The sequence below is a fragment of the Moschus berezovskii genome, chromosome 8 (genome assembly GCF_049115385.1).
Source record: "Moschus berezovskii isolate FMDL1 chromosome 8, NW_MosBer_1.0, whole genome shotgun sequence".
Taxonomy (NCBI): Eukaryota; Metazoa; Chordata; class Mammalia; order Artiodactyla; family Moschidae; genus Moschus; species Moschus berezovskii.
The window spans coordinates 75569034-75579434 of NC_142467.1; the positions used below are offsets into that span (position 1 = coordinate 75569034).

General features: G+C 37.8%; 1 non-coding gene across 1 annotated transcript; it reads left to right on the forward strand.

Annotated features, from left to right (window-relative positions):
- The first annotated feature begins 4282 nt into the window (after positions 1-4282).
- On the forward strand, positions 4283-4406 carry LOC129559675 (U6atac minor spliceosomal RNA). The gene has a single exon (XR_008686616.1). It is a non-coding gene; the product is annotated as a U6atac minor spliceosomal RNA (small nuclear RNA).
- The last annotated feature ends 5995 nt before the right edge of the window (positions 4407-10401 follow it).

Genomic DNA, 10401 nt, shown 5'->3' on the forward strand with positions numbered 1-10401 from the left:
GATTCTTCCCGTCTAATCTAGTCTCCTGGGATTGATTTTTTGCCATGTAGAACTTCAGTATGTGTACAGTTTGATCTAAATTAATCTGTTTCTTTGGATTTGATATCTTTGATTTATTTATCAATTTATATTTGTGTACATACTAGATGCTGGGCACTGTACTAGGTTCTGTGGGTAAAATATATTTATAATTATTTATATTTAATTTATAATAAATTGAAAGTCTTATCCTTTTATTTTATTTTTTTGTGCTTCTGTAGTGTTTATTTTTTTTTTTCAAGGTTTTCCGTCTATTTTATTTTATTTTTTTTTCAAAAACAATTTTAGGAATCTTTACTTAAAAACAAACTTATCTTAAAATGGAGTAACTTTGGTTTTACGAGCAGCAAGCAAAGTACAGAAGCAAAAATGCATTACAGGAGCATTAATTTCTACATTAGGTCACAGTGTCTAATCTGAAATCACACCAGTAATATCATTTTTCAGGATATCTGGGAAATAGTTATTTCCTAGGATGTCTGAACCATAGCTACTCTATTTTGACTTTTAATTGTTAAAAAAAAAAAATTTTTTTTTTTAATAGCCAAAGCAGATTTCACCATTAATGACAACAGTGTTTTTCTAGGTATGAGAAGATGCAAGAATTGGAACTCAAGAAAAAGGTTTTACGAGTTCCAATTCTTATCCTTTTAAAAAGTGACAATTTTATTAGTTTTATCTTGTTTTATTTAAATAATTATTTAATACATATAATAAATTATAATATTAAGCTGGCTTTTTATTATATTTATAATATTGCACAAACACCACTTTTTAACTCTAGAATATCTCATCACCCTCAAAAGAAATCACAGATCTCATCTCCTGTCAACCACTAATCTCTTTGGATTTGCCTCTTCTACTGGACACTCCATATTAATGAAATAAACTACAGATGGATTTTGTGTCTGCTGTCACTTAGCATAATGTTCTTTTAGGGTGCTCCATGTTGTAACATGTGTCATTACTTAATTCCTCTTTATGGCTGTATAGCATTCCACTAAATGTAGAACATATTGTTTATTTTACTATTGTCTATTTTACTAAATAGACTATTTCCAATGTTTGACTATTATCAATAATGCTACTATGAACATTCATATATAATTTCTTGTATGAACATCTATTTTTTAATTGAATTTTTATTTTTTATTGTGATATAGTTGATTTATAATGTGGTTAGTTTCAGGTGAACAGCAAAATCAGTCAGTTATACATATATCCATTCTTTCTTAGATTCTTTTCCCATATAGATTATTACAAAATATTGAGTAGAGGTCTATAAGGTAGGTTACAGAAGGTGCTATAAGGTAGGTTCTTGCTGGTTATCTATTTTATATATAGCAGTGTTTGTGTGTTAATACCAACCTTTTAACTTATCCCACCCTAGCCCAGTGTTTCCCCTTTGGTAACCATAAGTTTGTTTTCTTAATGTTTGTGAGTCCACTTCTGTTTCGTAACTAAGTTCATCAGTATCTTTTTGGATTCCACATGTAAGTGATATCATATGGTATTTGTCTTTCTCTAGCTGACTTAATATGATAATCTCTAGGTCCATCCATGTTGCTGCAGATGTCATTATTTTGTTCTTTTTATGGCTGAATAGTATTCCATTGTGTATTATGTATCACATCTTCTGTACCCATTCCTCTGTTGATAGACATTTAGGTCTTTTTCAGGTCTTGGCTAGGGTAAATAGTGCTGATATGAACTTAGAAGTGCATATATCTTTTTGAATTATGATTTTGGTCCAGGTATATCCCCAAGAGTAGGATTGCAGGATCATAGGGTAGCTCTATTTTCTGTGTTTTAAGAAACCTCCATAGTGTTTTGCATAGTGGCTGCACCGACTTATATTCCCACCAACAGTGTAGGAGGATTCCCTCTCCAGTATTTATTGTTTGTAGACTTTTTGGTGATGGCTGTTCTGATGGGTATCAGGTGATACCTCATTGTGTTTTTAAATCTTTTGGGTATATAGGTATATACATGGGAATAGCACTTCTGGGATTATAACTTTATGTTTAATTTTTTGAAGAAATGTGAAATTGTTTTCAAGTGTCTGTTCTAGTACACATTTTTGCCTACATTAAGATTACAATTTCAGTGTATCCTTTCAACAAGTTTTACTCTGCAACTTTTAAAAATTATAGTCATCTGGTGGGTATATGGAGTGGTATCTCAGTGTTGCTTTTTTTTTTTTAATCCTCCTGTTGCCTAATGGTTCTGAGTATTTTTCACACCTTATTGGCTATTATGTATTTTATTCAAATCCTTTGCCCATGAATTCTAGACTTCAGTTAAATAACATTTGTAAATAATACTTTTTTGATAATGTTCTTTGTATAAAAATTTTAATTTTGATGTCTTTTTTTTGTTTTTAATCCACTCGTTTCTTTTGCTTTAGGTGTCATGTTTAAGAATCTGTTGCCTACTTCAGCTTTGAAGATTTACACTGAATTTCCTTTAAGAGTCTGACATTTTTGTTGTTCTTGTTGGAAGTTTGTGACTTGATTCAGTCCCTCTACTTGCTTGGGTATATTCAGATTTCCTCTCTTCTTGAATTGGCTTTAGCAATTGGTGTGTTTCTAGGAATTTGTCTGTTTTATATAGGTTCTAACTTATTGGCATACAAGTATTTATTGTATTCTGTTTTTACCCCTGAAGAGTTGATAGTAGTATATCCACTTTTATTACTTACTTTATTTTTTTTATTTTTATTTTTTTAATTTTTATTTAATAAATGGTACAAAGCACAATGCCAAAAACATTAACAGTTAAAATTTCACCAAATGAAAAAATACTATAGAATACACAGTTGTAAAAAGCTACATTAAGTTATCTTACTTACTTTAATTTAAGCCTTTGAGTAGAGTGGCTAGGTTATGGACTGGGTGGTTAGGTTATGGATTTAAAATTAATGAGTCACGTTTTCTTTACGTTGCAAGATATTAAGTTAGTCTGCCACAGTTGGGTGGATGATAGTTGAAGATATAACACTCCTGAAGCAGAAACAAAGGACAGTTACCATTAGCCAGGACAGCAACATTTTTGGGTGCTATTTATATATAGTAATGTGAAAAAGGTGATGCTCATTCAATGGGTTGTGTTATAGGTGAAGAAGCCTGAGTTCATGGAACCCAAATCTTTTATAATGGGAAGTAAGTATGCCTACCCTTTGCTCCACAGGGAGGCACTCTAACTTTTCAGGCTCTTTACTATACAAGCACCTTAAATATAGTCTGGAACAAAGTGCAGTTTGTGCCTTACCTGCAAAGACATGCAGAAATAAGATAAGCTCTGGAGAATGATCTTCAAAGTCAGAGGAACACACAGAAAGTAGGGCATGAGAGACAGCAAGGACTTGGGATTTCAGTCCGTGTAGAGGGATGCCAGGCTTCCCTGCTGGCTCAGTGGTAAAGAATCTACCTGCCAATGCAGGAGACACAGGAGACCTAGGTTCCATCCTTGGGTCAGGAAGGTCCCCTGGAAAAGGGAATAGCAACCCACTCCAGTATTCTTGCCTGGAGAATTCCATAGACGGAGGAGCCTCGTGGGCTACAGTCCATGGGATCTCAAAGAGTCGGACACGACTGAAGTGACTGAGCACACACACGCACAGAGGGATGCTATTGTAGGGTTTTGAGGAAAAGTGGCCCATGTTCATTTATATTTTGAAAGAATCGCTCTGCTTCTGTGTAGAGATTAAACTGTATGGAGGGGGGGAAAAACTGTATGGAGAAAAGAGCAGTTAGGAGGCTATTAAAATATGCAGGTCAGTGATAATGATGATTAATTTGGTGGTGGAGGTAGGGATAAGTGATCAGATTGACAGTTTTGATGGCAGAATCCACTAGATTTTTCTGGCAGGTGGGATCAAATTTGGGAAGAAAAGAGCAGTTAAATAGGACTTTTAGGCTTTTGTCTGATCCACTGAATGCATGATGGTTCTATTTACTGGAATGGATAACCTTGGGGTAGAATTAAGGTGGTGGTTGTTTAGTCACCAAGCCGTGTCCAACTCTTGCGACCCCATGGACTGTAGCCTGCCACGCTCTCTCTTCATGATATTTCCGAGGCAAGAATACTGGAATGGGTTACCACTTCCTCCTCCAGGGGATCTTCCCCACTCAAGGATGGAACCCATGTCTCTTAAGGCTCCTGCACTGGCAGGTGGTAAACACTGAGCCACCAGGGAAGACCAAAATTAGGTTGGGGAAATATAATCCAGAATACTATGTTGGTGTTATATGAAAGGAGAAAAGGTGAGTACTCCCTTGACAGAGACGCATGAAGCCCTTGGCCTGACAACACACATGTGGTTAAGGCATTTTCAGCTATTTTGTAGCATCTAACCACTGTTTTTGGGACTGATAAACCAATTTGCAGGACAGGAATAGAGATGCAGACATTGAGAATGGACTTGTGGACACAGCAGGGGAAGGAGAGAGTGGGACAAATTGAGAGAGTAGCGTTGATATATATACACTGCCATGTGTATAATAGCTAGCTAGCAGAAAGCCGCTATATAGCACAGGGAGCTCAGCTCGGTGCTCTGATGACTTAGAGGGGTGGGTTCCGGGATTGGGAGGGAGGCTCAAAAGGGAGGGGATATATGTATACATATGGTTGATTTTAACAGCAGAAACTAATACAATATTATAAAGCAATTGCATTCCAGTTAAAAAAGAATACAGTTGACATCCAGGAGAGATGCAGGGGACGTCACTGGGTATAGAAATCAGTGGTCATGAAGAGATGAAATCTGGAGATGAACTATTGACTCCCAAATGTTATATTTGTCATTTAAAGTCCTAAGACTTCATAAGAAACATTGGAATAGAGTATAAATAGAAAATGAAGTCAAAATATGGAGCCCTGGTGTCCTGCTGACATTTAGGGGTCAGAAAGAAGAAGATTCAGCAAATGAGAGGAAAAATCAGGAGACAACTTGACCTTGTGTGCGTGCGTGCTCAGTTGTGTCCGACTCTTTGCAACCCTATGGACTGTAGCCCACCAGGCTCCTCTGCCCATGGAACTGTCCAGGTAAGAACACTGGAGTGGGTTGCCATTTCCTACTCCAGGGGATCTTCCTGACCCTGGGTAAGTAAAACTGATGGTGAAGGTAATAAGGGTGGTCCCAACACTAGGTGGGGGTCTTTGTTTAGAAAATACAAATTCCAAAATAACTTTGAGTCCCTTGGCATGTAAATTGCAGGTAGTATGATTGCTGATCTGTTCATGCAAATTAAGCAGGGATTTGGAAGGATGGGGGTGCAGGGGGAGAATTTTGGTGAAGGGACTGGGAATAAAGGGGAAAGTAGATGACAACATGGTGAGGGTGGCTGGAGAACATGTAGATTTTATTTTAGTTGCTAGAAAATAAATCCACCTGTTTGCCCAAGCCTTTAGCAATGTGTACTACATAGAAATGCTTTTGGCATCTGTGTGTGTTGATGTGGAGAAGGCAATGGCACGCCACTCCAGTACTCTTGCCTGGAAAATCCCATGGACGGAGGAGCCTGGTAGGCTGCAGTCCATGGGGTCGCTAAGAGTCAGACAGGACTGAGCGACTTCACTTTCACTTTTCACTTTCATGCATCGGAGAAGGAAATGGCAACCCACTCCAGTGTTCTTGCCTGGAGAATCCCAGGGACGGGGGAGCCTGGTGGGCTGCCGTCTATGGGGTCGCACAGAGTCAGACACTACTGAAGTGACTTAGCAGCAGCAGCAGTATGTTGATGTGTGTGAGAACTAAGTTGTCTACATCTGATGCAGAGTAGAGGGGGAGGGGTGAAAGAAGCCACAAGTTTAAAGAGAGGAGTATTGATGTAAATATCTATAGAGTAGAATCTTGAAGCTAGAATTGAGAAGGGCAGGGAAGTCAGGGATTGCAGAAACCTTCTGGTCAGAAATGGAGCTGGCATCTAGGTTACACTTATGTGACCAAGTAGCTGCTTGATTGTCCCATCATATTAACCACTTTGGTCTAGGACCTCTTGCACCTTAACTTTTAGTATTCATGCTGATTTTCATAATCGCCTGGACTCAGTCCTGGCTGCTGTTGGACAAGTTCATTGTGCTGTCAGCCTCCCTCTGGCCTTGCCCTTTACTTCTGAAACAGGTCAAGTGAGACTGATGGGTATTTCATGCATCTAAGTACAAACAACTACATTGAATAAGGAGGTTGCCTTCTCCGAAGCAAGGAAGAATGTGTCTTTATGGTTTCAGCTGCCAAGTTTTCAAAACATAGTTTTTCTGTTGCTTCTGGTTTCTTGTTTTTTTGTTTTTGTTTTTTTTTTGGTAAAATGGTGGTAATTAATTCTTCTTATCACTTATACAAACTAACTCCATATTTGAGGCAACACTTGTTCTTTCTAAAAGGTTTTGACAAGCCCCTACTATCTTTTAGATAATGGCTGCTGCTGCTAAGTCACTTCAGTCGTGTCCAACTCTTTGTGACCCCATAGACGGAAGCCCACCAGGCTCCCCCATCCCTGGGATTCTCCAGTCAAGAACACTGGAGTGGGTTGCCATTTCCTTCTCCAATGTGTGAAAGTGAAGTCACTCAGTCATGGCTAGTTGATTGTATTTTTGATAGACTCTGAGTCCTGGTTCCAATATTTGAATACCAGAGTAACACAGAGAAATAAAAAATAAAATTGTGTTGAAGTAAAAACAACAAAATTAGCTTTATAAATATAATCTTCCAAACTGTCCAAGTCTCTTATAAATTGTTAGATTAGGTAGCGCTGCTCCTCTGGTCTGCACTTGGCTTTGTCCTTCTTCTTTAACTGTCTCTAATCTCTCCCTCCCTTCCTGTCCTTTTTTTATTCCTAAATGTACCCCCCCCCATAAACCCCAGAGCTGAAAAAAAATATGGAACCACCATTGAATCTGAGTCCAAATCTCATCTAAGTTCAAATCTCAACATGAGCACCTGCCATCTTTGTGAGCTTCTTGAGGCAGCTTTTTTCTATACCATCTTATGGAAAAAACCTGAATGAACTTTTGGGCCAACCTAGTAGATGATAAATACAAAGTGATTAAACAATGCCTAACATGCTAAGCATTCAGTAAATGTTATCGTTTGTTATTCCTCAAATAGACTCATATTTAAATAAGAAACTAGAAAAAGAAAATGTTTTGTAATGATGTCCTTTTGTACAGAAGAACCTGGAGCTGGGAGAAAGATTTTTGAATTTGAAGGATGGAGAGGAAAGGAAATGAACGTAAGACCTGTGATCTCTGAGCTAACTCAGAAAAGATTGTACTAGTTGATTCCTTTTCTAGTTGCTCCTCATCTGTGAGCTCTGTCATTTAGATGCTATTGAAAAGGCATGTGCTTTGATACTTGCCGGCCTACTCCTGGTCTTGAAACTAACAGTGACTTTGAGTCATTTATTTTTGGAGTTATGATTTCTTATGGGATTAGTATGATTTCTAAAATGGGAATAGTAACCTCAAATCACATATACTATGGAAAATGCACCTTGAAAACATTACCAAGATGCACCCTGAGTTGGAAGATTTCTAAGATTCTATTGTAAGTAAATGAAGGCTGGGTATGATTTTACCAAGTTCATCTGGCCCTTGCAGTCCGACTTAGCCACACCAGTTCTCCTGTTTCTAGGGAAATTACTTCAATTAATCTCTGAATGGCAGCCCTCTCCCCTGGCACAGCAGACAGCAGCTGTTGAATACCCAGGAACAGGAGACAGCAGTCTCGTTCTGTGAAAGGGAGGATGAAATTTTTTGTTCAGTTGTAATCACAGAGGAGTTTAGGAGTGGGTAGAAGTTTGTCCAGAGCCGAATAATTTCCTCTCCTTTATTTAAAACAGAAAGCAAGAATGGATGAACTTCTCCTGGTGTCATGACAAAAGAAATCCAGTTCAGTCATGGCGCTTCTCTCGGGCTGCCCATCCTTAGGTGCAGGCACACAATCTCAGGATCACCAGCAGATTAGACTAGAATGGCTCTCTGAAAGAAGTTATGATCTGTCTTGTCAGAGGCCTTCTGGGGACACTTTACCCCTTGTATTAATGACGCAATATCCTGGAAATGCTGCTTTGGAAATCATCTGAATATATTACAAAACCCTGTGGTTTAGCAATCCCAACTCAATTGACTGAAAACTCTTCTGGTTTTGATAATTATATCAGGGTACAGACAATAGTACAAAACCTTGAAGCATTTTGTTTTTTCCCTTGGAACTTGTAGGGAGCCATACGTTTACATTAGAGACCTGTCTCCTGCAGAATTTTATTGGGAAAACCATAGCTATTATAAATACTCTTTCATAGAAGCTAAAACTGTTTAAGGTTTTTTTCCCCTTGATTTTGTAATGACTCTTAGAAATGGTCGAATGCTTCATATTTAATTCTTACAAAAACAATTTTCCCTTGAACAGATCCTTGGTTTTTGTTCGATGTGTTGGTGTAATTTTTTCCATTAACAAATTTAGGCATTTTGGCAATTTCAGTATTAAAGACAGATTAATGGACATTTAATTCAATAAACTCATAGGATAAAACCCAGGACCCAAAGTGATGTAAGATATTTTAGCAAGGGCCTTAGCTTTCCTTCCCAAGTCCCAAATTGGCTTCTACTTTGACAGAATTATTTGTATATTTCTTGGAGCTATTTTCTGGATCGTGCAGGGTTTGAATCCAAGGTGGCCTATTTGATCCATCTGTGTTTCTGTTAAGATTGGTGCCTGGCTGAATGATTTTCTGAAAGAATTAAGAAATGTTCTTTCTGACTAACCACAGGAAAAAAAATAGTGAGGAGAGCATTAACTATGCCAGCTGAAAGGATCAATTTTCTAAAGAAAAAGTTAGAAAAAAGCTAGTGGAATATGGGTGGAACTAGGTTTTATGGGGGCGGAGTTGTCAAGATGATTCTCAGGAGAGGAAATTAAATATCAATCAAAGAATTAACCATGCAGGTCAAAGAAAGTGATTAAGAACAAATTAAGCTTAGGATAAATTAGAGGAAAAATAGTATTGTACATAATCATTTTTACAATGAAACAATTGGATCTTAGTATCACTAAGTCATTAACTCATCAAGGAAAAGAATGTCCAAGTACCTAATTAGGAAAGAAATGTAAAACACCTACAATTAGAGAAGATTTCAAGAATCTATACAAAAATTGGGGACTTTATATAAAACTTAGATTAAAAACTTTAGTTTTATTTGTATTTTCCTAGAAAGTTTAAACTGAAGAGACAAATACTCCTGAAAATGATGAGAATATTTTTTAAAAAAGCCTTGAAAAGATTTGAACTATGTGCTTTCACAGAGGAATTCTTTTAAATCTTTATGCAACAAATAATCCCTTTATTATTTCTGCTATTCTGGTTTTGTTTTATGTGGTTCCCTCCCCACCCTACTCCACCAGGAAATCTACCTTGACAAAATCAGTACTCACCTACCTGCTTCTACATAAAACAGATTACTCTTACTCATGAATGTTGATAAAACCTCTCTAAATAGAAAAATTTCAGAATTGAAGAAGTCTACTGAAATCCTTCTAGACTTAATATTGGTTAATGGAATCAGTGCAGGCTTGAATGTGGCTTTAGACAGAAAAGTATTCATGGGCTGGAACAATGTGTCCTTTTGTTTTTCAGTTCTTCTCCTCCCTGTGTGTTATATTAAAGTAATTAAACAGGGATGCTATTAGCCTTAGGTGGTTCTAATGCCTTGGTAACCTATGTAAGTCAAAGTGGTTGCACTCAAGTCTGGGAGAATGAAGCTTAAGAACAACTAACCGCAAAGAACCAACTAGGCTTTCCCAGACAAGGCAACTGCCTAAGTGATAGACAGTTAAGTTCCTTGCTTTGTTTCTCTATGTTCTCTATAAAAATCTTTGTCCCAGCTCCTGTTGCTGAAAGGTTCCTAACCACTTTTAGTTTCATGTAGTCCAATTTGAATTGGCATAAGGGAAGGGGGCTTCCCTGGTGGCTTAAACCGTGAAGAATCTGCCTGCAATGAGAGAGACCTGGGTTTGATCCCTGGGTTTGGAAGATCCCTTGGAGGAGGGCATGACAACCCACTCCAGTATTCTTGCCTGGAGAATCCCCATGGACAGAGGAGCCTGGCAGATTACAGTCCATGGGGTTGTAAAGAGTTGGGCATGACTGATGACTAAGCACAGCAACCCTTACTTAAATAACAGTGAAATTTTGATGTGGCACAGTTATCTATTAACAGTTGATGACACCTTCCTTTGCTGGAGAGGGAAGATAGCTGAAAACAACTTGATATTGACGTTTTCCAAACTCGGTGATGTCAGTGGCATGAGACCTTCTTTTTTCCAGCACTTCTGCAGCTAACCCAGGGGAGAACTCTGACCTT